A 23,652-nucleotide genomic window follows, 5' to 3' on the forward strand; every position below is an offset into this window, starting at 1 on the left:
CTACCCAGAGCCTAGGGTTTCTCATCTCCACAGTAGAGATAATAACACTGCACGTGGCTGGTAACAGAACTAGGTGAGTGAATGTCCCCAAAGTGCATGGCACAGGGTTGCTCAGAATGCATGCAGTGTCTGTGTCCTTCCTCCCTTCCTCTCTCCTGACCTCCTCTCCCTCACAGTGAGAATTCTCTACTGTCACTCAGGCTAATAGCCTGGCTGCCCGGATGTGGCACAGGCTCTTCCTTCTGGAGATGGCATTTTTGGTTTCTGTGCCGACCTCTTGGTCCACATTGTTCTCTGTGCTGGGGCAACTTGGAGCTTTCTGCAAGTTCGTGGGATTCTGTGGCACCACAGTGGGCTTCCAGAAGCCCTCCCTGACCACGTGGGTCTGGGTCAGTGGTCCTCTCCTTCCATAGCACCAAACCTACCGAAGCCACAATGTCCAGTGCATCAGATGCGGCCACTCTGGGACTTCTTCTGTCCTATCCAGGGTTTGGCCGCTGGGGGCCCATACTTGCCATGATGAGGCTGAGACCTCCTTCCCTGCCTCCTCTCCCCTCCAGTTTTCCAACCATAAACCTGCCCAGCCCCACATTGGCCTTCTGCCCTCCCACCTGGGAGGCCGGGCTGACTCCCCATCTCTCCTCCAGGCCGATCCTGACTGAGCTCAGCGCTCTGCATTCAGCCCCCGGGGTTCCAGTCAGTGCTGCTCTGCCCTCACCTCCGCTCTGTCTCAGCTCCAGTCTCACTCTCCCTCCCCCTCTCTCCTGGCTGGTTCTTCTTGGATCATGAACACACTGAATCTTTGTCATCTAAAGATAAAATTGCCCTCCCTCAACCCAATGATTATTTATCCTCGTTGCCTCTTTCCTCTCCTCTCTGGGCGAGGTGCTCCGGAGGGTGGGTGTGCTCTCCTCTTTCTCAACCCTCTCTCTCTTCTCTTCCCACCACATTCCAAGTTCCACTCCCACGGACACCAATCTCATCAAGGCCTCCGTGTTGCTGCATCTGCATCCCATGGTTATTTTCAGGGCCTTTCCAGGGCTTCTTGGAGCTCTTTGACACCTGACCCCTGTCCGCTGCACCCACCTCCTGCCCCACGTGTGCCTGGATGTCCTGTCTTTCTGACTGGTCCTTCTTGGGCTCCTCTCTTCAGTCCTTCCTGCCCCTTCATTGTTGGAGATCCCTAAAGTTCTGCCTCCGCCCTCCTCTCTTCACACCATACATGCTCCCCCTGAGCACTTCCACCTGCCCCTCTCCTGGGACTTCTGTTCCCACTCGTGCTCTGTTGACACTTGGGTCCAGGTTTTTCTCCTGAGCTTCAGGCCTGTTGCCACAGCCATCCCAACTGTGGTCCTCCTGGAAGCGCACAGTGGTCATGGGTCTGGAAAGTTGCCATTTTCTCCTTGACCCTCCATGTCCTTCTGTGTTCTGCTCAGTGCCCAGGTCCCTCCAGGTGCTCCCGAAGGAAACCTGGATGTGAACCCAGGCTCTATTTTCATAGCGCATCCAGTTCTATCTCTTTACAAATCCTCCAAATTTATGTACTTGTCCCCAGCTTGTCATCTGGAGAAATTCAGTGGTCTCTCAACTGGCCTCTACACCAAGTCTTCCCCTTCCTTCAACCTTCCTTATCATCGCCCACTTGAACGCAGACGGTGGCTGTGTGAAATTCTTCAGTGACTCTGCCACGGCTCCAGGCTCCTTATCATGGAATGCAAGGCCCTACAACTTCACCCCTACACACCTTCCCACTCTGGTTTCTTGTTCCTAGCCCTCTCAGACCTTGGCTTCTAATCGGGCTGGAAAACATGCAATCATCTGAATACAGCGTGGGTATTCTTCCCCTAATAAGTTCAATACAGACGGGGACCTGGGGCTCTCTTGTTCCCTGTTGTATTTTCAGCCCCTAGAACAGTGCCTTGTGAAGAGAGCCAGCGAGTCAACATTGGCTGAATAAATGAATAATGAATACCTGCCGCAGTCTGGCTGGGCACAAAATAACCGAGCTGCCATGAGGCACTTGTAGGTTCAAACAGGAACTACTTTATTGCCCGAACTCCACCAGCACTCCATGCGCCTTTCCTGGGAACTCTCTCACCCTCCACCGGGGCTCCAGCTCCAGGAACTCAACGGGAACTCCAAAGTAGCAGGCGCCTGAGGCAGCAGGAGCCGCCCTATTCCCGGAGCCGCCCTATTGTGGGACAGCAGGGTCCATATACAACTTAAAACACAGCCTGTTTCAATCCAGCATCATCCAGTCACAGCAATTATAATTTAATCATCATCATCTTAATGGCTCCCTGGCGTCACCTCTTAACCTCTCCTTCTGGAGCCATTCCGACTCGGCTGTGGCTCTCAGCAAATACCTTCCTGACTTTTCTCCTGGAGATTGATTCCTCCCCACTCACTCACACAGCTCAGAGCTTCGCCTCTTCCAGAAGCCCTCCCTGACCACGTGGGTCTGGGTCAGTGGTCCTCTCCTCCCATAGCACCCTTATAAGCACTTTATATTGTTTGCTTCTTTTCTTCAGAACTGTGTCTAGATATGCTCACTGCCAAGTGCAGAACCAGGAGGCCCAATAAATATTTGTGAATGAAGCACTGGATGGGCTGACCCGCTCCAAGGCCACTTCTCTTCATGGCAGCCTCTTTTGCTCTGATCAGTGGCCATAGTCTCCAGCTCAGATTTCCTCCCTAATGCGTCCAATATGGTCCTTTGTGGTTCCATCATCTCTACAGGGACTTCTGATTTGAGGTAGCTAAAGACATCACTGTCCAAGGGTTCCCCTTCAGCTTGGTGAGTTTCTGAGGCTTGGTCAACAGTGTTGGGTCTTTCTGGTTTCTGCCTGAGATAGTCCAATATAGGACCCCACAGACTTATGCATAAAATAAAAAGAAGTAAAAGGGGGTTTGTCAGAGTGAGCCCACTTCTTCAAGCTGGGATTTAGAAGTCCTTTTGTTCTCACAGGGACACCAAGTATTGGCCATGCAGACTGAGGTGGGATCTTTGTCATACCTTGGAGGAAGACTGTGACTTGGGGGCAGAAAGGAGTTACCCTATGTCTGATACCTGTCTGACCTTGGGAAGGAAAAGGGTGCTTATGGCTTCCCTTCCCCCATCAAGACGGTCTCTGGGATGAGAGATCTGAACTTTAGAGAAGGCCCCTGTTGTTAGTTCTTGGGATGGTCCAAGGTGGGTCTTGTGATCCCACCAAGCTCTCCCATATCCTTCTGCTTTCTTGCTCCTGGAATCTTCTCTTCATCCTCAACAGGCTCTTACTCTTCTACTTTCCTTGATTTTTTTCATCCTCCTCTTCCTCCTCTAGACCGCCAACTTGAGTCATGGTCCAAGCATCCCCTGCCCTTGACAACCTGCAGTTCCCTCCTAATCTTGCACTCTGTGAAAACCTACCTCTGGAAAACAATTCAGCTGCAGCCTCGCCCACTGGGTCACCTGAAGACAGTGACCGGGGGAGGCTCAGGTTGGTGCCCTCTCCACACCTTTTGTTCTAAGTGACCCCTGGTTCAAAGCCCTAGTGGGATGGCTCCAAACCTTTCCTACTTTCTTCCAGGCAGTGGGCTGACACAAGTGAGGTCTCCTGGTCCCAGAGAACAAAGGAACTAAAGACGGAAGCTCTCAGTTTCCTTCATTTCCATGTCCCCAATGCCAGGCATCCTGATTGGTTCCCCCTCACTACTGGAGGCCGCGTCCCCCTCTTGTTCTGAGGCCCATCCCTCCTCCTCTATTTGCAATTCTATTCTTACCCCACTCCTGGTACTTCTGAGACCTCACTCCATCAGTCACCTCCTCTTTCTTGCATTTCCCATCTTTCCTTTCTGGTTGACATCTTCCTAGAAACTTATGAACGTGCTCAGGTCCTCCTGACCCCGTTGAGTGACTGCTCTCTCTCTCTCTCCATCAGTCACTTGTCACTTCTGCCACTTCCTCACCACCCACTCCTTCCGTAATCCTTGTGCAATCTGGCTTCCGCCCCCTCTTCTCTATGGAAACTGTTCTTCTCATTTCTCTAGCAGCATCTCCTCATCGCTAGATTGAATGTGTTCATGGCCATTGGAAGCACCAAGAAAAGTCCGACTTCCCTCCCAAGACTGGCCAGGGCGCTGGGGAAAGCCAAGGTGGATTGGAGTGAGCATCCAGGGGCAGATTCACTCACAGGTAGGTTGGTCTTCAAATAGCTGTCCCTTGTGCCTTAGGCCCTGGTGATCCTTGTGGGATCCCATTGAGTTAACAACCCATGTCCTCTCTCAGTAGCATCCCCAGCTCCCAGATGCCATCCCAGTGTTTCACTTTTCTCCAGGTTAAACATCCCCTGAATTTCACCTGTTACAAGACAATCCTCAGATTCTTCTCCATTTTTTTTTTTTTTTGAGGAAGATTTGATGGGCCAACCAAACTGATCTCTGCTTTATTTGTGAAGAACTGATCAACAGTAGCTTCACCTTCTGAAAAGAATGAGGTGCTCTGAAGCCATTTGACACATCGATTCAGAACAGAAACATATATTGGTAGGCCCAGTAAGTGCGAGGCCTGGTACAGAAACATGATTTCTGCAGTGGGTTTTATGTGACTGATCACATTTCTTTAAGACAATTCAATGACTTTAGGTGCTCTGTCCCTTTATATACCTACCTGGTGAGATGTTACCATGTTTCTACCATTTGGGGCCCATTTTGTCTTCGGTGAGTATTTGATAAATGCCTAGTGAATTGATAAATGCATGAATGAGCGAACGAATATTACAAAGATCAGGACCTTTTGCATGAGTATATCATAAGCCTATTCTCCTTTGCTAATGCTAAGATTATCTGGTTAATACTGACCTTAACCACAGCTCCATCTTTGACTATATCATGCTGGAAGACATATCCTCAATGAACAAAACTGAATCCAAGGGCCTATGGATGTTCTGTATTTCAATGTCGGGAGCGATCCCCACTCTGTGGACGGTATTCTCCTGGCTGGACCATGTCCTGCATCCCTGCTCTACCAGCTTGGGCAGTGAGCTGGGATGCAGCTCTGTGGAGACATGTCTCGCCTGGCATCCTTCAGCACTTCCATCGGCCAAAGAGAGTCATGGGGGAAGTCACCATGCTGGCTGGAGCGTTGGGCTGGTGCCCATTTGGAGTGACCAGCTTCCTGTGGAATCCCACTGCCTCCCTCCCATTGATTTGGCCAGGATCTTTATTGTCTTCTCAAATGTAATTAAAGAGTCCTCTGATGGTGCCAATTAAAGACTCGGAGGGATGGGAGCGGGCGCTCACGGCGTCACATGGTGCGGCGCGGTGGAGCTGTAAACATCCATTAGCCATTACAGTTCTCATTAGTCCTTGAAAAACAACTCATTAGTGTCCATAGAACTGACAGGTAAATACAGCTAATGGGCTAAATCTATCAATAAATTCATTGTGTGCAAAATCAGGGTTTCTGTCATTGTGCTGCTTGCGGTGACTAATCAGAAGGTTAAATACTCCTGCTGCAAAAATATATATAAGTTGCAGAGCACTTAGCCTGATAGACTGTGAAGAAATGGCATGTGAGAAACTAATGAAGACATCAAAGGCTTTATTTATACGTAGGGTGGGTTCATTTCAAGTTCAGGTTGCTATGAACTGTCACAGCTGTTTAGCTGAGACTAAATTTTAGAAAGCATATTGATTTGTTTTAATTTAAACGGGGCAGTTTACAAAAGCAGCTTGAATCTGAAGTTATTCCAGAAATGATTGCTCGTGTGCGACGCGGGGACGTCTCCGCGCGCTTCTCTAGCCACCCCGTGGAACGTCCCCAGGGAGGCTGTTCCTCCTACGGCTGTCCCAGCAGCCCAGGAATGCAGAGTGAGTGGGACATGCTGTTGGGGCTCATCGAGCTCCGGCTCCTTATGGTGCAGAGTAGGAAATCCAAAACCCAAGGCTGGTGACAGGTCATTTGGTGCATTGGTGGCAGAGCCCAGGTCTCTTAGATCATGGCTTCCCCTTTCTGCCTGATGCTGTATTTTCTCTCCAGAGAAACCACCATGTTCTTGGCACGAGCAGGGTCCCTCAGATGACAGTGGACTCTGGGTATCTTCTCACCACAGCTACAGTTACTTTAACCCAGAAGGCCATCATTTCCTATTCTCTGGATGCAGCTCAGTCTCTGCCTTTGGTCTTTGTGGGTGAGGGAGCCGTGGAAGCTCAGCTGCTTCCTTTTAGCAGGAAACTTCCATCTCCAGTGTACTCCTTTCTATCCCTTTGCTAAAATGCTCCCTCTTTGACCTTGCTAGAGGTAAGGAAGGACTTCCTTATCTTAAAAGGATACAACATTAGGAGAGAGGTTACCAACTGGTGGCAGGCGAGTGATGTCTGACCTCTCTGCCCCAATTTGAATTTGTAATCAGAATAAAACTGGGAGATTTTACATAAACATTGTCTTTCCAGCTTCCTTGGGGAAATCTGAAGATCAGGCCGTGTTGCTTGCCTGGCCTGGTTGCTGGGACAGACCCCCTTTGAATGGGGCCTGCACTTTCCCCAACGCCCTGCGTCCTCATCTCTCAGAACAGAACAGTGCCCCCTTTGATGGCCACAGTGGATGACACCATATAGCATACGTGACTTCGGAACATCCCTGGTTGCTGGGCCACCATCTCCCAGCCTAACTTCAGGCCGGCACAGCTAAGTGACTCCTGGACCTCATCTGGTCCAACCATAGGGGTTGAGGACAGCAATGCAGGCAGAGGCCTGGCCTCCCCGTAGGACTTCTGAAGTGTGGGTCCCCAAATCCAAGAAGAGCTTTCAGCGGTTGAGCCGTCCAGCCTCCTCACTGTCTCCCTGCAGCAGTCTTGTCCTCCCAGTTCCTGATTCCCTCAGCCTCTTCTAAGGAAGCACATCTGCAGCTCTCCTTGGTTATCCTCCTTCCCTTCTAGAACGAAGGCCACACACTGAGAGTGCTGTACAAGGCCCCTCCGTCACGGGTGCCTGTCCCTGTTCTCCTCACTCTTCTCCAGCTTCAGTGTCTCTTGGTCCCTCCAGCTAGCTTTACTGGCTTCCCCTCTTGATGGCCTGGGGACCCACTGTTCCTTCGGACTGGATGTCCTTCCCCCAGATATTTGTCATTCCCTCATTCCAGCCTCCTCATCTTCTTCTTTTGCCTCAAATTTGCTGAGCTGACCTTGGGGTCTCTATAGTTGCATTTTGGACACAGAGACTATCCAGCCCAAAGGTCCTGAGGTGGAAGGGGCTTGATGAGTTTGAGGAGTGGCAAGTAGGTCAATGTGACCTGAACAGAGAGAGCCGGAATCGGGGAGAGGACATTGGAGGAGTGGCCAGGGCCCAGCTCTTGCAGACCTTTGTCAGCCACTGCAGGGATTTTTGCATTTACCTTGAATGAGGTGGGAAACCCCTGGAGAGTTTTGAATAAAGTAGCAAAATGGTCTCATGTTGCTTTAAAAGATCACTCCAGTGGCTGTGGCTGCACTGAAAAAAGACTGGAGGTAGGATAAGTTTGGGAGATAAGAAGGGGCCACTTCAATGGTCCATGTCAGGGATGGCAGTGTCTTGGGTAATGTGGTGGAGAAGTACCCAGAATCAGAGATGGACAGGTGTTGAAGGTGCTGATGGGATTTGCTGAAGGTTGAAGAGAGAGAGAGGGAGAAAAAGATGAGTCCAGCTTGGCTCTCTGAACATCAGGGAGCCTGGAACTTACATTTTTGAAGATGAGGAAAATTGCACAGCAATAGGATGTGTGTGTGTGTGTGTGTGTGTGTGTGTGTGTGAGATTTAATAAAACCTGTTGGATATTCAGGAGAAGATACCAAGAGGGCTACTGGACCTACAAGGCTGGTCAAGGGGAGAGGTCAGGGCGGGTGGTAGAGATCTGGTCAGCAGTATGTGGACACGTACGCAGAGCTGTGGGGTCCAATGGAATGCCCAGGGAATGCGTGGAGGAGGTGAAGAAAAGAGGTGTCAGGATTGAGACCTGGAACTTATGGTTTGGAGCACAGGGAGATAAAGAAAAAGATATGAAGTAGAAATGGCCCCTCTCAGGATGAGAACCAAGAAGAGGGAGGAGAGCAGAGTTTGCAAGAAAGAAGAGTGATCCCCTGTGCCAAATGACATGGGACAAAATGGTGGTGTCTACGTGATAAAGGAGGCCAGAAAACTGACTGTTGGATTTGGCTACATGGACGTCACCAACAACCTTGACAGGGGTTGTTTTGGTGGAATGGTGGGCAAGAACCTTGTGAGAGTGGGCTAGAGAGGAACAAGGAGGTGATATGGAGGTGCTGAATAAAAACTCTAGGGAGATGTGCTTCAAGTGGAACAGAGAGGGGGGGTGACTGGAACAGGAGATAGAGGAACCAAGAGTTGTTATTTTATTATTACTATTTTAAAAAATTTTTTAGATGTAATTGGGCACAATACCTTTATTTTATTTTTACGTGATGCAGAGAAAGGAACCCCATGCCTCACATGTGCTAGGCAAGCGCTCTACCCCAGAGCCGTAACCCCAGCCCCTATTATTACTATTTTTTTAAGATGAGAGAAATTACAATGTACCTGCTGGTTGGTGGGAACAATCCAGTAGAAAGGAAAAGATCAGATGATGGAGGACAATGATGGGATAATTACTGAATTATTTGTCACAGCAAAAAAAAAAAAAGAAAAAAAGCAGTCTAAAATGTCCATCAAGAGAAGAATGGATAGATAAAATGTGTTATATTCCAAATGATGAGATGCTGTAGGGCTGACTCATTGCCTGGGGGGACCAATTTCACTAGCAGGGAGAGACCTGGTGCTGCATTGCATACTGTGGCTTCTGCCCAAAATCTTGTACTACAGACCTGAGCCCAGATCACACAGGTCCCTCCTACAGTGTGTTAGCATCACCAGTACTCCACACAATCAAAGTATAAAGAGGAAAGTTTAATTTTGGCTTGGAATTTTGCAGGTTCCAGTTCATGATCAATTGGCCCTGTTGCTTTAGGCCTGTGGTGAAGCAGCACATCAGGGCAGGAGCACATGACGATGTCGTCTTCATGGCCAGGAAGCAAACAGGAGAAGAGGAGGAAAAGACCGGGGTCCCACATTCCCCTTCAAGGCCACACCTCAGTGACTTATGGATCTCCCTCTTATAGGTTCTACCACCCAACAGCACCACCCTGGGGACCAATTCTTTAACACATGGGCCTCTGGGGAAGATTCAAGATCCAAACTCTATCACCCGGCTATCCTCCAGCACCTTCCCCTATCACCCAGAGAGTGTGGCTGTATCTGAGGGTCTCTTGGATAATTTCTCTCGTGTTTGCCTTGATGCGAAAATCCTGTGCAGTGATGATGAGGATCGAAAATAAAATAAAAATAGCAGCTGCTAATTACAGAGTGCTTTATCAACTCATGGCGCTCGTGAACTTACATTCTAGGTGGATATTAAATTACCAGGTCTAACAATTGCTAATTTCAGTTATGACAGTGCTCTAAAGAAGAGGTCCAAGAGAGGCCTAGTTTCATCCAGAAGAGTCAAAAATTGTTGTTGAACATGAAACCAGACGAATAAGCAGGAGTCAGCAGGTGAAGGCGGGAGAGAGCTGGGGAGGAAGGAAGTTGAGGGTTTAGAAATATTCTAAGCAGAAGGAAGAGCATCCTTCATTTCTTCAACACGTAGCTGCTGAGCATCAGCGATGCCCAAGGTGTGGAGTCGCAATAGTGAACAAGGTGCAAATCCCTGCCTGCTTGGAGCCGGAGAGGGAACACATCAGCGGCACATGATTTCAGTCAGGGATAAGTGCTATGGAGATAATAAATCAAGGTAATGGAGTGGGAGAGGGGTTGATTAGCATTTTAGACAGGGCGGCTAGAGAAGATGAGAGGCGAACTCTCACCTGAGATTCGCTTTGCAGATGTGCCACGAGAACGCCCCAAGCCTAAGGACGAGCAAACACCCATTCCTCGAGGTGGGAAAGAGCCGGTCATGCTGGGAAGCAGCAAGAGGGCCGGTGTGCCTGGGCCTAGGGTCAAGGTCGAGCAGGTGATTTTAAGGTGAGAGAGAGGCAGTTGCCCCGATCATGGAGGGTCGGTCTTGTAAATGCATTTTAAGTTTCTGTAATTCTGGGTCTTAGCTGGGTTGTAGACTCAAATGGAATATTTCTTGGAAAAAGTCCAGGATCCCCTAGTTCTTCAGCGAGTAAATGGGCTGCGCCTGGTTTGGTTCGCCTGAGCTGCAGAGGCAGAGAATTTTTCAGTGCCCACCCCCCTCACTTCCAGCCATATATCTTCCCTTATCACTCCCGTCCGTTTAGCATGAGCCATACACTCCACTCCAGAGGAGAACTCTCACTTAATTAATTTTAGATTTAAAGCAACAAGAGGTCCTTATATTAAAAACGGAGTGGGGGGAGAACAGCTTGTTAATTAAAATGTCAGTTAGGGTGTTCCTGGCGAAAACTATGATTAGTGGGTGTTTCCTTTGGTTACAAGCCCTGGCGCTTTGATATTTCACGTATGAATTTAAAGAACCTCACACATGTGCCCAGCACCCCCCCGGAGACAGGCTACATTTCATGGTAGTTTCAATGGGTCATTCTCTTGTGCAAACCCCAATGATCCCCAGGACCTCTGGGGTTGCACCCCAAGCCCATCTTTGAACCCCTGGATCCCAGCCCTGTAGTTTGGGAGGGGTCCCCTCTCTCCCTCATCGCATGCCATTTTCACCAGGCAACATCTCGTCTCTGGTGCCTTTGCAGAAAACCTATTCACTTTTCAGGGATTAGCATCATCTTTTTCAAACCCTTATGGGATGTCATCATCAGGAATATTTGTCCCCTCTTTCTGTCTTTACAGCACATTGCCTATATCTTTCTTAGAATCTGGGTGGCAAAAGTAAACTATGATAAAAAAAATTATCATGTATCCTATCCAGGTACCTTCAGAGAAGAGTGGAGTCCATGAAGGAGCCCTTGTTTGTGGTGTTGGGGGATGGACGTGGGGAGGCTGGCCTGGAACAATGGGGGAAGTCTGTGCCAAGCATTTATTCTTTTATTTATTTAAAATGTTGTTTTAGAGTTGTAGATAGACAGCATGCCTTTATTTGTTTAGTTTTTTATGCGGTGCTAGGGATAGAACCCAGTGCCTCACACATGTTAGGCAAATGTTCTGCCTCTGAGCTACAGCCCAGCCCAAGCATTTATTCTTGAGCATGGAAGAGCTATAGACAGGCTTGGGAATGGGGGTGAAGATCTGGAATGCCATTTCCCCACCCCCAGGGCCCCCCTCGCCCTGTTATATCAGGGGTACATTCTGAGCTCTCCATGCATCCAAAGCTACGGTTCTCTTAAAGCCTAATGTCCAGCTTCGTGGAATGGGTGGTCAGCATGAAGGCTGAAGGGAGAAGGGACGGGGGAGGGCCTGTAGGGAGAAGGGGCAGCTGCTGGCTCTGAAGAGGAAGTCTGGGGGGCTATGTGGAGGAAATCAAGTGTTTAATTGAGGATTTTTAAGTTTCACACGTGGTGTGCTATGTAATCCTCTCTCCTTTGTGTCCCCAGGACATCTTTAGCAAAACCTCTTACTCACTAAGGCTTTGTGGAATTGGATTACATTGCTTCTAGAACGGTAAGTATCAAGGACTATGAATGTCATGCCAGCTTTCAAGTTTGCCTGACAGTGTCGTGGATGTTGGCAGAGACGCAAGACTCATGACTAAGACACAACGGACTTCAGGATTCGTGGCAATAGCAGTAGTCAGAGTATCAGCATGTGTTGGTCCACAAAGGGTGACCACAAGTAATGCCAACTAACACCTGTAGTACGTTATAGGAAAAGAATCTCAAGTCCTCATAATGAGCAGTAAGCCTACTTTGAAATAAGCCCTGGAGAGAGACATCTCGACTTTGTTGGACAACCAGAAACCTTCCTGTTGCCCTAGAGAGAAACTACCTCTAGCTCCAATACTGCATATCATACAAATATCCTATGATAGTCCCAAACAAGTGCCTTTGCTTGTGATATATGTAGAAATGCAAGAGACCCCTGGAGAAGAGCATCCCCAGTACCAATCCTTGCTTCAAGTTTCCCATCCCTTACCCCTTCAACCTCCATGATGTGTGGTCTCCAGCCAGTCCAGATCTTTACCCCATTCTCGAGCCTGTTTATGAAGCCCTAGTGACATCTGGATCATGAGTTTTAGAGTATGCTTTTTATTTATTTACTTCCCAGTACTGGGGATTGAACCTGGGGCTCACACATGCCAGGCAAGTGTTCTACCAATGAGCTACATCCCCATTTCTGGTATTCATTTTTAAAGAATTGCTTATTATATATTGTATCAGCTGGTTATTGCCAAAAAACAAACCAAGACTCGAGGCACAAAAAACTTCTTTATCCCTGAACATGAATCTGGGTCAAAAGCAGGTCTTATTGACATGGGCTGGGCCAGGCTGATTCTGGCTGTGCTTTCTTACATTGCTTCAGTCCCGGCTGGGGCAATCAAGCAGGTGTGGCTCTGCTCCATGTGGATTTTCATGGCACACAAAGTTCCAAGAGCCTGAGCAGCCCCATGCTCCTAAGCCTAGGCTGGAACTGCCCCATTTTCCAACCAAGGCACATCACAGGACCAGCCCAGATCTGAGGCTTGGGGAATAGATTTCCTCCTGTATGAGAGGAACCTCAAAGTCACTTTGTAAAGGCATGTATACCCAGGCAGAGAGTGCTTAAGGCTATTTTTTTTTTTTTTTTTGCAATCAATGAATTGATCAGTCACATTTGCTTTCTGTTCTGGAATTTCAAATCCAAGATGACAGGGATTATGTTCCATTTATGTCCAGGTCTGGTCTTGGTGACTGGTCTGGATTGCACATAGAGAAGGTATGCCTGATGGATGAAGGTATGCTAGGCAACAGGAGGGATGGACACTACAATAAGAAGTTTTTTTCTTTGAGAGTTAGATGCTCCACTGGGGAGAAACACAGGGGGAGATCCCTGGTTTCTGCCCCTGGTCACAGCTGCCCTCCCTCAAAGCATGGTTTCTCTTGGCATTCCCCACCAGCTGCTGCTGCTTGCACTGCTCTACAGCCTGTTATTGCTTTGCCTGCCTCGACTCCTTTCCCACTGTCCTCCACCTCGGTGCCAGAATCTTTCTAAACTGCACACCTGACTACATCACTTCTCAAGTGAAATCCATTGTTGACTCTTCAAGGCCAAGGAGATTACCTTCAAGGCCCTAAACTCTTGGAGTGTGGGTCCTGCTGTTTCTCCCTGCATCTCCTCCACTTCCGCTATACCAGGTCACCATATTTCCAACATCCAGTGGCCTGCCCCCTGCACCCTGGTCCCAGCTGTGCTGTCTCTCTGGTTCTACCCCGGGCTGCACCTCCCTCCACTTGGCCCCGGGGCTCCACTCTGAGCAGCTGTTTCTGGAAGGTCCCAGAACCTTTGGGCTAAAGGCTCTCCACCCTAAGTCTCCTCCTAGAGGTGGAGGCCTCTCCCCAGCCACGGGCAGCTTGGTACTGCTGGGGTGGGGTAGGGGAGGGAGATCTCCTATTATCTTGGATTTTCATTATTTTAGTGAGTTACTTGCTTTATTTGTCACTTAATTACTGTTTACTGAGTATGCTTGTAGCTAACATGTATTTATTTACTGTGCACTTTGTCTAATTTTAATAATTTTCCCCCTTTTCTTTTCTTTATATCAGTATTGTTTATCTAATAATGCATGATTAGGTAAAAACAAATTTTTGGAAACAATACAGAGAAAGTAAAAGTCCCTTGACATTTCATCCTTCAGAGATAACCACTGTTGACAGTGTGGTGTATATCCTTTCAGACTTTAAAAAAACATTTGTGTAAATATATATGGATGTGACCCAAATATATCTAAGAAGACTTTAAGGGCAGTCTCTGCTCAGCAATCACCCAGGAGCCTGAGGAATAATGTAGATTTTTATTGTTGGTTTCCTTGAGAAGGTGGTGCGGGGCTCTTCACAGCTTTCTAAGAGTCAGCTCTAGACATCTCTCTTCTCCCCGAAGTGTCTCGCTCACAGCACCTGCTAAAAATCACTCCTGGCTTCCGCCCACTCAGCTCTTCTTTCTTTGGGCTGTGCCCTCCTGAACTCTATTGACATGGAGCCCTCACCCCCAAGAATAGCTTCCAGAAAGTGCTGCTCCTCTGTGACTGCTGTCTTGTGAGAGGCAGCCCCGCCCTGCCCCAGAATTTTTAAGAAAAATGTTGCTGCATCTCTTCAGTTAACCACTTCCCCACCCCACGGGCCCCACGCCCTGCTATATCATGGGTACACTGTGAACTCTCCATGCATCCAAAGCTACAGTCCTCTTAAAGCCTAGCGTCCAGCTCCGTGGAATGGTGGTCTATATTTAGCCAGTCCCTTGCTTCTGAACCTCCCAGTGGTTTCCAGCTTTGAAGATCAAGGCTGCAATGAGTGTATCCATGACTCTGAACGTCTAGGCCTTTTCCTTCTCTTCCACATTGACCTCAGCCTGCCTGAAGTTTTGCTGTTCTAGCAAAATGTCTGACAGAGCCGTAGGTGGTGGTGGTGGCTGTTGCTCAGCACATATTTCCATTGTCTGCCTTCTCATTCCTTTGGGAAAATTCCTCCTTGCTCCCTGCGATCCTCCATGGGCTGCCCTGACAACTTCCGGTACAAGCAAAGGCACGTGACCAAGCTGGCCAATCAGAGCACTCCTCACTGCTGGCCTCCGTGATGACCCAATCAGTTTCCTCCGTCCATTTCCCTCAGCCCCGCCCCAGCCCCTGGCGCATCACCTCTGTCCACACGTCTGAGACAGCCTTCCCTCTGCTCCCGTGCGTGCAGGGCTGTGCAGCTGTCACCCTTCCTCAGACAGCTGTGCATTTCCCCTGCCATTCCTGTATTTAAGGGCATCCGTGGTGACTCCCGGCTTCTATGTCTAAAGTCCTATCTCTCCAATCTGCCACCTAGAGCCCAGGAGACCTGGATCCCCCTAACCTCTCCAGCCTGGGGCTCCCCTCTCTCTTTAACACATACGTATTCCTGGAAGACTGTACCTCTTCTGGATTTTTGAAGATGCCCTGTATTTTCTAGCTTCCCTCCTCTGACCATCCTTTTTACAAGTCTCACCTGCAAGCAGTATAGGCCCAAGTCTTACCTAAACTCTAAACTGCTGGCTCCCAAACCTCCTCCCGCACCCACAGGGAATGATCAATTCCATCTTCCTCAGGGCTCCCTAACATGCTGGTGATTTTCTAACATTTTTGCCTTCCTTGGAGATAACTGGTTACCAAGGAGCATAAACCTCTTCCAGCCAGCTCAAGTAAGCGGGATGGGCAGTGGATGCCTTAAGGGCATGGAGGTCTCCAAAAAAGCAACTCATGGGAATAGAAACTAGGACCAGGCCAGAGGCAGAAGCACTGGTCCGTAATCCCAGCAACTCCAGAGGCTTTAGCAGGATGATCACCAGTTCAAGGCCAGCCTCAACAACTTAGACTGTCTCAAAATCAAAAAATAAAAAGGGATGGGGATGTAGTCCAGTGGTAAATGGTAAAGTGCCATTGAGTTCACCCCCCAGTAGGGGGAAAAAACCAAATAAACAGAAACTAGGACCAGGGAAGCTACCAGGGGTGAGTGACTTTCCATATCTATATTGCTCCCCAGGGTCTAAACCAGGGCCTGGTATGTTGTAAGCAGGAAAAAACAAGCTAACAACATGTTAGCACTTACACGTGTAACACACAGAGATTTCATGTTTTCGTATTGTTTAATTTCCCAACATCCCAAAGAATTGGTACTATAATTTGCATTGTACAGATGAGGAAATTAAAGTAGTATTTCGCCTGGATTGGCACAGCCAGTGAGTAGGATAACTGGGGCTTGAATACAGGCCTATTTTAATGAATACATTAATTCACGAATAAGAGAAGTGACTTGGGGTCATCCACTCTAGACTCCCACCTCTACCTCGGGATCTCAGATCCACTGGGTCCTGGAGGCAACTGGCTGTTTTCATCTTACACATCTCCAGAGTGAACCCCCAGTGATTTTATCCCACTTCCAACCTTGGGTATTTCTTCCTTGTGTCCAGTGATAATTTTTTTTTTTTGGCTTTGATTTAAAATCCCTTTAATTTTGTCAAGGTTTCTCAGACTTGAAACCAACTCTTGATTAACAGAGTCACCTACTCCTTTTGCAACCCACTGTGAAGTGGAATTTAAAATTTCCACTTAATAGATTAGACTCTTAAGGTCTAAGAAGGAAAAGCAAGCCACCTAAAGTCACACAGGTTGGATGTGGTGGACCAGGGTCTCTGTATAACGGTGCGGCCAGTCTCTAGATACACCTCCATTAAAGTGGAGGCACAGTGGCCTGCCTGGGACCACGGAAAGAATAGACTTGGTTGTTTCCAAAATGGATAAGAATGAAAGGGAGCAAATAGTGAGACCAGGAGAGCCACACATGAGAGGGGAAGAGCCGGCTCAGGTTCAGGGAGAAACGCATGAGGGTAGGGGTGGGGAGCACAGGGATTGGCCTGAAGACAGGGGAGAATGAAGAGAATGATAACATGAATTCTCCAAGTTCTTCGGCATGGCCTACAAGCTGACCATATAGTTATGTTGGAATAACAAGCCTGAACTAGTACTAGCCCAGGCAAACTGGGACATCTGGTCACCCTGCCTAAAGGGCGTCTCTTTCTTTGTGGTCTACCTCATTTCTACTTCTTTGACCCTTTCTCTCCTCACTCTCCCCCCTCATTTATTATGCTCCAACCATATTGTGTTCTTGCTCTTCCCAGACTGTTTCATGGCTGCTTTTCTTCCCATTAGGACCTCAGCTCCAACGTCATCTCCAAGAGAAGTTTTCCTGACCTGTTGATACAAGCAGTCTCTTACCTCCAGTCACTGTATGTACCGGTTAGGTATTGCTGTGTAACAAATAAACCCCAAGTTTCGTGGCTGAAGACAACAACAATTATTTTCTGATGTTTTACAGGGTTTCTGTGGATCAGGAACTTGGGAAGGGCTAGGCAGAGTGAGCTGGCTCAGGATCTCTGATGGAGCTGGAGTCGTTGTGCTTGGAGCTGGCCTAGCGGAGGGCTGGGCAGCTGGAGACTGGCGGAGCAGCTCTTTCTTCCTGAACACGTGTCAAGGACCTCTCTACAGGGTGTCTCAGGTGAGACTCATTTGGGCCTCTTTAAAATGTGGCAACTTCAGGACAACTGGATTGCTTTCCTGACCTTGGGGCTCCCCCTCCTTCATGACCTGCCTGAATGGTCTTATAACTTTCCTCCCCCCTATATTCTATTAATTATAAGTGATCACAGACCTTTCCAGATTCAAGTGAAGGAGAATTAGACTTTTCATGGAGTCTTTAATTATGTCTTTTAAATTTTATTTTTAAAAATTATCTGTTCCCGCTCTTCTACTCCCACCCTACTAGAAAATAAGATCCGTGGAGGAAGAGACTCTTCTGTTTGGTTTACCTCTGTATTCTGAGTGCCTATTTTGTAGAAGGCACATAAAATTTTTATAGGAGTGGTAAGTGAAGTTCTATGATGTCTACCTGAGACCAAGACAGCTTCTCAGGTGGCCACAGCTCTAGTGTGTGAGCAGCTACTTAAAAGGAATCACTGGAAACTCAAAGATATTTTTAGGGTTGCTTTGTGCGATGGGGTCCCTGGGATGAGCATCCTAAACCCCAGGATTCTCTGCCCCTCAGCTGCCCACAGTTCACATTTGAGGCTCCCAGAGAGACTAGCATCCCCAAGATCTGCCTCCAGCTTTGCCTTGGTTTGCAGAAACTTCTAGTGAAAGACACCTATTACTTTCTCAGGAATCCTGATTCAGGGGAAAGTGCCCATCAACTCTGGGCTTATAGACTTTCTATGAAACAATTCTTGCTAGTCTTTTGGGTCTAAAAGAAAATTTCACTGAAGTTTTTGTATAGAGACCCTCTATAAATACCACCCTGAAATTATAAAAAAAACAACAACCCCAAAACCCACTTATTAATTAGTCAGCGTTCTCCAGAGAGAGAGAACCAACAAAATGGTATGTTATTTTGTGTGTGTGTGTGTGAAGGGGGTGGGGTTTTAAGGGGTTGGCTCACCTGACTGGGGTTGTGGATCCAGGATCTGCAGGAGGGGCTGGCAGACTGGAGACACAGGAAAGAGTCAACAGTTCAGGTCTAAAGGCATTTGCTGGGGAGAACATCCCCTTTCTTGGTGAGATCAGTTTTTGTTCTATAAGGCCTTCAACTGATTGGAGGAGAACACTCGCTATGGTGGGTAATCAGTTTTAATCAAACCATTCAAGTTAAAACTTAACAATTTAAGTGTTAATTTATCCAAAAACATCATCATAGAAAGGTCCAAAATAATGTTGGACCAAACATCTGGGTTCTGTGGGCTAGCCAAGTTGTCACATGAAATCAGCCATCACAAAGGGTCAATGCAGGGGTTAGAATTGCAAAAAGACCCAGCCCTCCTTATAGAATTGAGATTCCAACTGGGAAGCAAACAAACTGCCTAATGGTTCTTCAATGTATAATCTAGAGCAGAAACAAAACAAAATTAACAAGCTAACAACAACAATAAAACCAGCAGATTTCATGCCCTCGGAAAGCAGGTGAAGGAGCGTGTGGCTCTTTCTGAGGGGGTGAGAAGGCTCTTGTGGGTGGGTAGTTGTGGAGTCTGGCCCTGTGATGTGAGCAGGGTGCAGGAGAGCAGGGTTAGCGTGACCCAGGCAGAGGTGCAGGGGTGTGGCACAGTCCTGGGGGCCAGAGAGCAGGACTTGAGTCCGCAAAGAAGTTGGAGCCCACCGAGGCAGTGTGGTTGGGTAGTGAAGGCCCCACGGGGGTCTTACAACCAGATCGATTGATTGCTGAACACAGACTTGGATTCTTAGAAGTGACACAATGCTTTGCAAAGTCACATAAACTCACAGAATGCTGGTGTTGGCAGCTGAGGGAAAAAAAAAGGAGAGATAATCCTATTGTGTTTGTTTCTTATTAGGGACGTTACAAATTAACGCAGCACAGACTCAACGTCACACAGTTCAGAGGTCCAGAGGGAGTCTGCTGAGGCGAAGATCAAGGTGACAGCAGATGTGCCTTCTGGGGAGGGGGATCTTTTCCTCCCCCTTCTCGTCTGCTGGCCTTATCCAACTTCCGTGTCCGTGGTCTGTTTCCTGCCTGACTCTGGCCCTCCTGCCTCCTCCTATAACCACTGTCTAGAGGACACAAGGCCCCGGCACCACAGCATCATCCCCCATCTCAGGAGCCTTGACGTACTTGGGTCTGCAAAGGGACTTTCGTCATGTAAGGTGACCCCAGCACACATTTCAGGATTAGGATGTGGATGTCTTTAGGGGACCTTATTCTGCCTACCACACCCGTCTCCTTCTCCTAAAGATTAAAGGAGGTGATGTGTGGAAGTGCCTGGCACACGAGACCTCCTCTGTAAGTGACAGATGTGACTGTTCTTATAAAGAACCGTGAATCCACGATAAAAGGCTGAGAGGAATTGGGCATGAATGGAGAGAAGACTGACTCCAAGTTTTAAGACTAGGAGCGGCAAGGCAGGGTTGGCCAGAATGGGAAGCAGAGAGGGAAAGATGTAAGCTTGGATCTTTTCCTTTCTTTCTTCTTTTTTTCTCTCTCCCTGTCTTCCTCCCTCCCTCCCTTCCTTCCTTCCTTCCTTCCTCTCTTTCTAACAATGAGACTTAGTTCTCCCAAGATGTGCCAGAAATGTGGCAGAGTGAGGCCAAATTTCCTGTCTTCCTTCTTTGTTGCTTTGGGTCTGATCAGCACTCTCACATCTGCCGAGAGTCTCCGCAGTCTGATAACCTGGCAGGCAACGTTGGCAGGCCTGGGCCCCAGTGCAAGGCCTCCCTGACCAACCCTGCTCACTATAGGAGGCTCCTACCAAGGGCCCTTGGTTGTAAGAGTTGGCCTTGTACAGACTTCAGCCCCGTAACCAACCCCACATCAGCATCCCACATTGCAGAATCATGAAGCTGGGAAGAGCCCCCTGCTCCCTTCACACGCAGCATGAGCTCTCAGCTGAGAACCAAGAACCCTGGGCAGAGGATGGGTTTTCCTGAAATCACAGGCAGGATTTGTGCATGAAGAGACACACATTTTTTTTTCTCTCTGTGTGTGTGTGTGTGTGTGTGTGATAATTTTCACCAGATTCTAAAACGGATCTGTGAACCCCTAACATATTTCCCAACCCCAGGGAAATATGTCAGCACTTACATCTTTGCCCCTCATTGATCTCACTTTTTAGTTGCTTATCCTAAAGGTTCTGGCACTCATGCAACCTGGCGGAGCCACACTGAGCCGACCGCTGCTTCCCCTTAGCTGGGAGAGGCTCCTGCCTGCTCTAGTTTTTGAGGAATCTAATTGCCCAGCAGAGCCGCAGCGCTGTCTCTTCTGCTGAGCTCCGCCACGCAGACCCACATTCATTATGTGGGGGCTTACACACCGAGGCCCCGGGAGAGGGGATGGCCCGGCTCCACTCCAGATGCACACGGTCCCCCTGGTCGTGCCCTCTATTAGAGCACGGCTGGGCAGACCCCTCGGCCTTTCTCCTGGAATTTGAAGGGATCAGGATGAAGGCTGAAGCTTAGGTTTTTTGAGCAGAGGTAATTTCAGAAGGTGGAATCATAGCTTAAGGAACTCTCGTGGGAATTTTCCTGATGCAAAGCTAACAAGACATTGTGATAATTTCTCTGGAGCTGGCCTCATTCCAAGTTGGATTTTAAACGCAGATTATAAAGCAAACACCATCCCCCACAAGTATTAAAGGAGGGGAAAATAACAGAACGGGGGCTGCAAAAATGGTCTCTATTGTGGGACCAAAAACCGTCAATCATGCAAGCTGACAGGCGTCAGAGATTGACAGACAGGCCCTCGCTCCTGACTTCAGTTATCAAGGGGAATGGGAAAAGTGTCTGCAAGAACATGTTAAATTGCCAAAGTCATTACCAGTCACCAATTACCAAAGAAAAGATAACAAGGTGTATTTTAGAAAAATCGATGCAACAACATGCATTTCAATACAGTGAGTTTTTTAGAACTTTCGAAAACAAAACGAACTATTTAGGGAATACACAATGGTTTTCAGTGCATACCAAACACTGGGCTTTGTAAAGTTATCAATATTCACTTTGGACTTGGCTCTGCTTTAGGGGAGCAGAGATCAAGCAGTGAGCTAATATATTTCATTTTTTCCCTGCAGTTCTACCCAAAGCACGAATGCAAGCCTCCAGTGCCAGGTGGTTCTCCTGCACACTCCCACAGGAAAGACCTGCCTAGTGACTGAGGGCACTTCCTGGGGCCCTGGGGCACAGGGCAAGTAGGTGGAAGGGTGCTGATGCTGATGAGCTGTGGGCATCTGTCTTACAGACCTTCCATAAGACCCATCGGAACCTCCCAATCACCTGCTCTGAGTCCTTGAAGATGAAGATAGGAAGGACCTAGTTCCACCCTCGCATGGTGTGGCAGGGGGTGGCACACAAAGCCAGTGGATTAAAGGACAGGCAGACTGGCAAGTGTTACCGGAGCAGGAGGCCTCAAGGGAAGAGGGTGGGAATGGCTCCTGCAGCCTGGAGGAATCACAGGGGCCCAAGGGAGAAGGAGCATTTGTGCCGATTCTTAGAGAATGAGGACCTCTGTAATCGGAGATGCACCCTCTGAAGAGGGGAGGTGCAGCCAGGGAAAGGGAACGGCCTGGAGGAGGAAGACAGCATGAAGGGCACAGGTGAGCTCTCTTAAATGACAGGCTGAGACACTGGCTGCTTTGAAGGCAATGGGGGGCCATTTCCAGCTCGGGGGCAGGGAGTGAAATGTCCAAGTTGTGCCTTGGGACGACAGTTCTGGCAGCAGTGTAAGGCACAGACGAGATGACAGCCCTTTCAAGGACCGCTGTTGTACATCTTTTGAGACCAGCTGGAGTCCTGGACAAGGATGGGGCCGGGGAAGATCCGGTGGCCTGCCACCATACTGTGCGGCATCCAGGGGCCCACAAGGCCTCTCCCTGGTCTCTGCCTCCAGAAGGCCCGCCCCCCGCTCAGGCTGTGCTGACATGCAGTGTCCTCACGCTGCCCACTCTCTGTTAGAACATCTCCCTCTGAACCTCCAAGACTCTCGGCCGTGCACCCGCTGTGTTTGAGCCACACATAGTTGTCACGATGGTCCAGGTTAGAAGCTCTGTGAGGACAGGAAAGCTGTCACATATATTTCTGTGGCTCTTCCAGCACACAGTGCAGACCCTTCCTAGCAGAGAGGAAAGGTGAGACAGCAAAGCCCAGAGCAGCAGAAGCATTTCATGGTAATGCCCAAGAAACGCCAGAGCTGGCATGAATTTGTCTAGGGGACCTTTTTTTGTTTTTTTGTACTAGAAATTTAATCCAGGGGCTTTTTGTCACTGAGTCACATTTCCAGCCTTTTTGTATTTTTTATTTTGAAACAGGGTCGTACTAAGTTGCTTAGGGGCTCACCACATTGCTGTGATCGAACCTGCCATCCTCCTGCCTCAGCCTCCCACGTTGCTGGGATTACAGGCATGCGCCACCCTGCCTGGCTGCCCAGAGGATCTTATGTGACCAGAGAAAATCAGACTTAAAAACTCTTCCTAACCCTGCAGTGTGAGCAGGACTTGGAGGCTGGGAGAGCCCAGGAGAGGAAAAAAGCTAGAGGGCCTTCAACATAGAGGGCAGTAGGCAGGAGGCAGAGGCGTGTGTGGTCAGCCCTGGGGGATAGCGAAGGCCTCTCCATGTGACAGGTAGGTGGCATGACTTTGTCCTTCATTGTCCAAATGGGGACATGCTTGAGGGTGAAAGGGGCGCTGTCCGTGAGTTCTCCATGGTGGCCGACTTAGGATAAGTCTCATTGGGGATGGTTCCTGAGAAAACGAAACAGGTGGTCACTATAGGCCCTGCAGCTGGCCACCTCCTTCCGGTCTCACCTCTCCTCTGTCTGTGCCCTTGGTCTCCGCTATTCCTCACGTGCTCCTCGTCCCTCCCAGACTTATCTGGGAGAGTTGGAAGGAGGACGGAGTGTGGCTCAGCCCCTTCCATGTTTGCTCTTTGGGGGGGCAGCTGTCCTCAGCATCCGGGCATTCCCTCTTCCTCTATGTAGAGTCCACCTAAGGAGCAGGGCTGCCCTCGTGGGTAGGAAGCCGAGGGTGTCCAGCTGGCCAGAGACTGGATGGAGGGAGAAATACCAGGAGGTGATTCGCCCACCTGTCTAAGCCTTTAATCAGCCTCAAAGAAGACGGATCTGGGATTTCCGGCTCTGCCCATTCGGTGCCAGGACCCCCGAGTTGATTCTAAAGTCTCGGTGGAGCGCGCCTCTCGTGTTATCCCCCCAACCAGTATCTACCTCAAACTGAGGCTGGAGATTTTCAGAATTAAGGGGGAAAAGGCCCCTCATACAAGGGAGTGGTGCACCAGCCCAGGCAGCGTGAGAACAGGAGCGGGAACCACACATGTGTAGAGGATCCCGAGAGCCTGAGTGGCCCAAGAGAAAGAACACTCGGGGCTGAATTTGTCTTCACGTCCACATCCAGGTGTGAGCTTTTACTGGTTTCTTTTGAAGAAGACACAGAGATTAATTATCAAAACACACCATATGTGTATGAGTGTGTACACAGATATATAAATATACATATGTG

Source organism: Marmota flaviventris, chromosome 10 (assembly GCF_047511675.1).
Source record: "Marmota flaviventris isolate mMarFla1 chromosome 10, mMarFla1.hap1, whole genome shotgun sequence".
NCBI classification, from domain to species: Eukaryota; Metazoa; Chordata; class Mammalia; order Rodentia; family Sciuridae; genus Marmota; species Marmota flaviventris.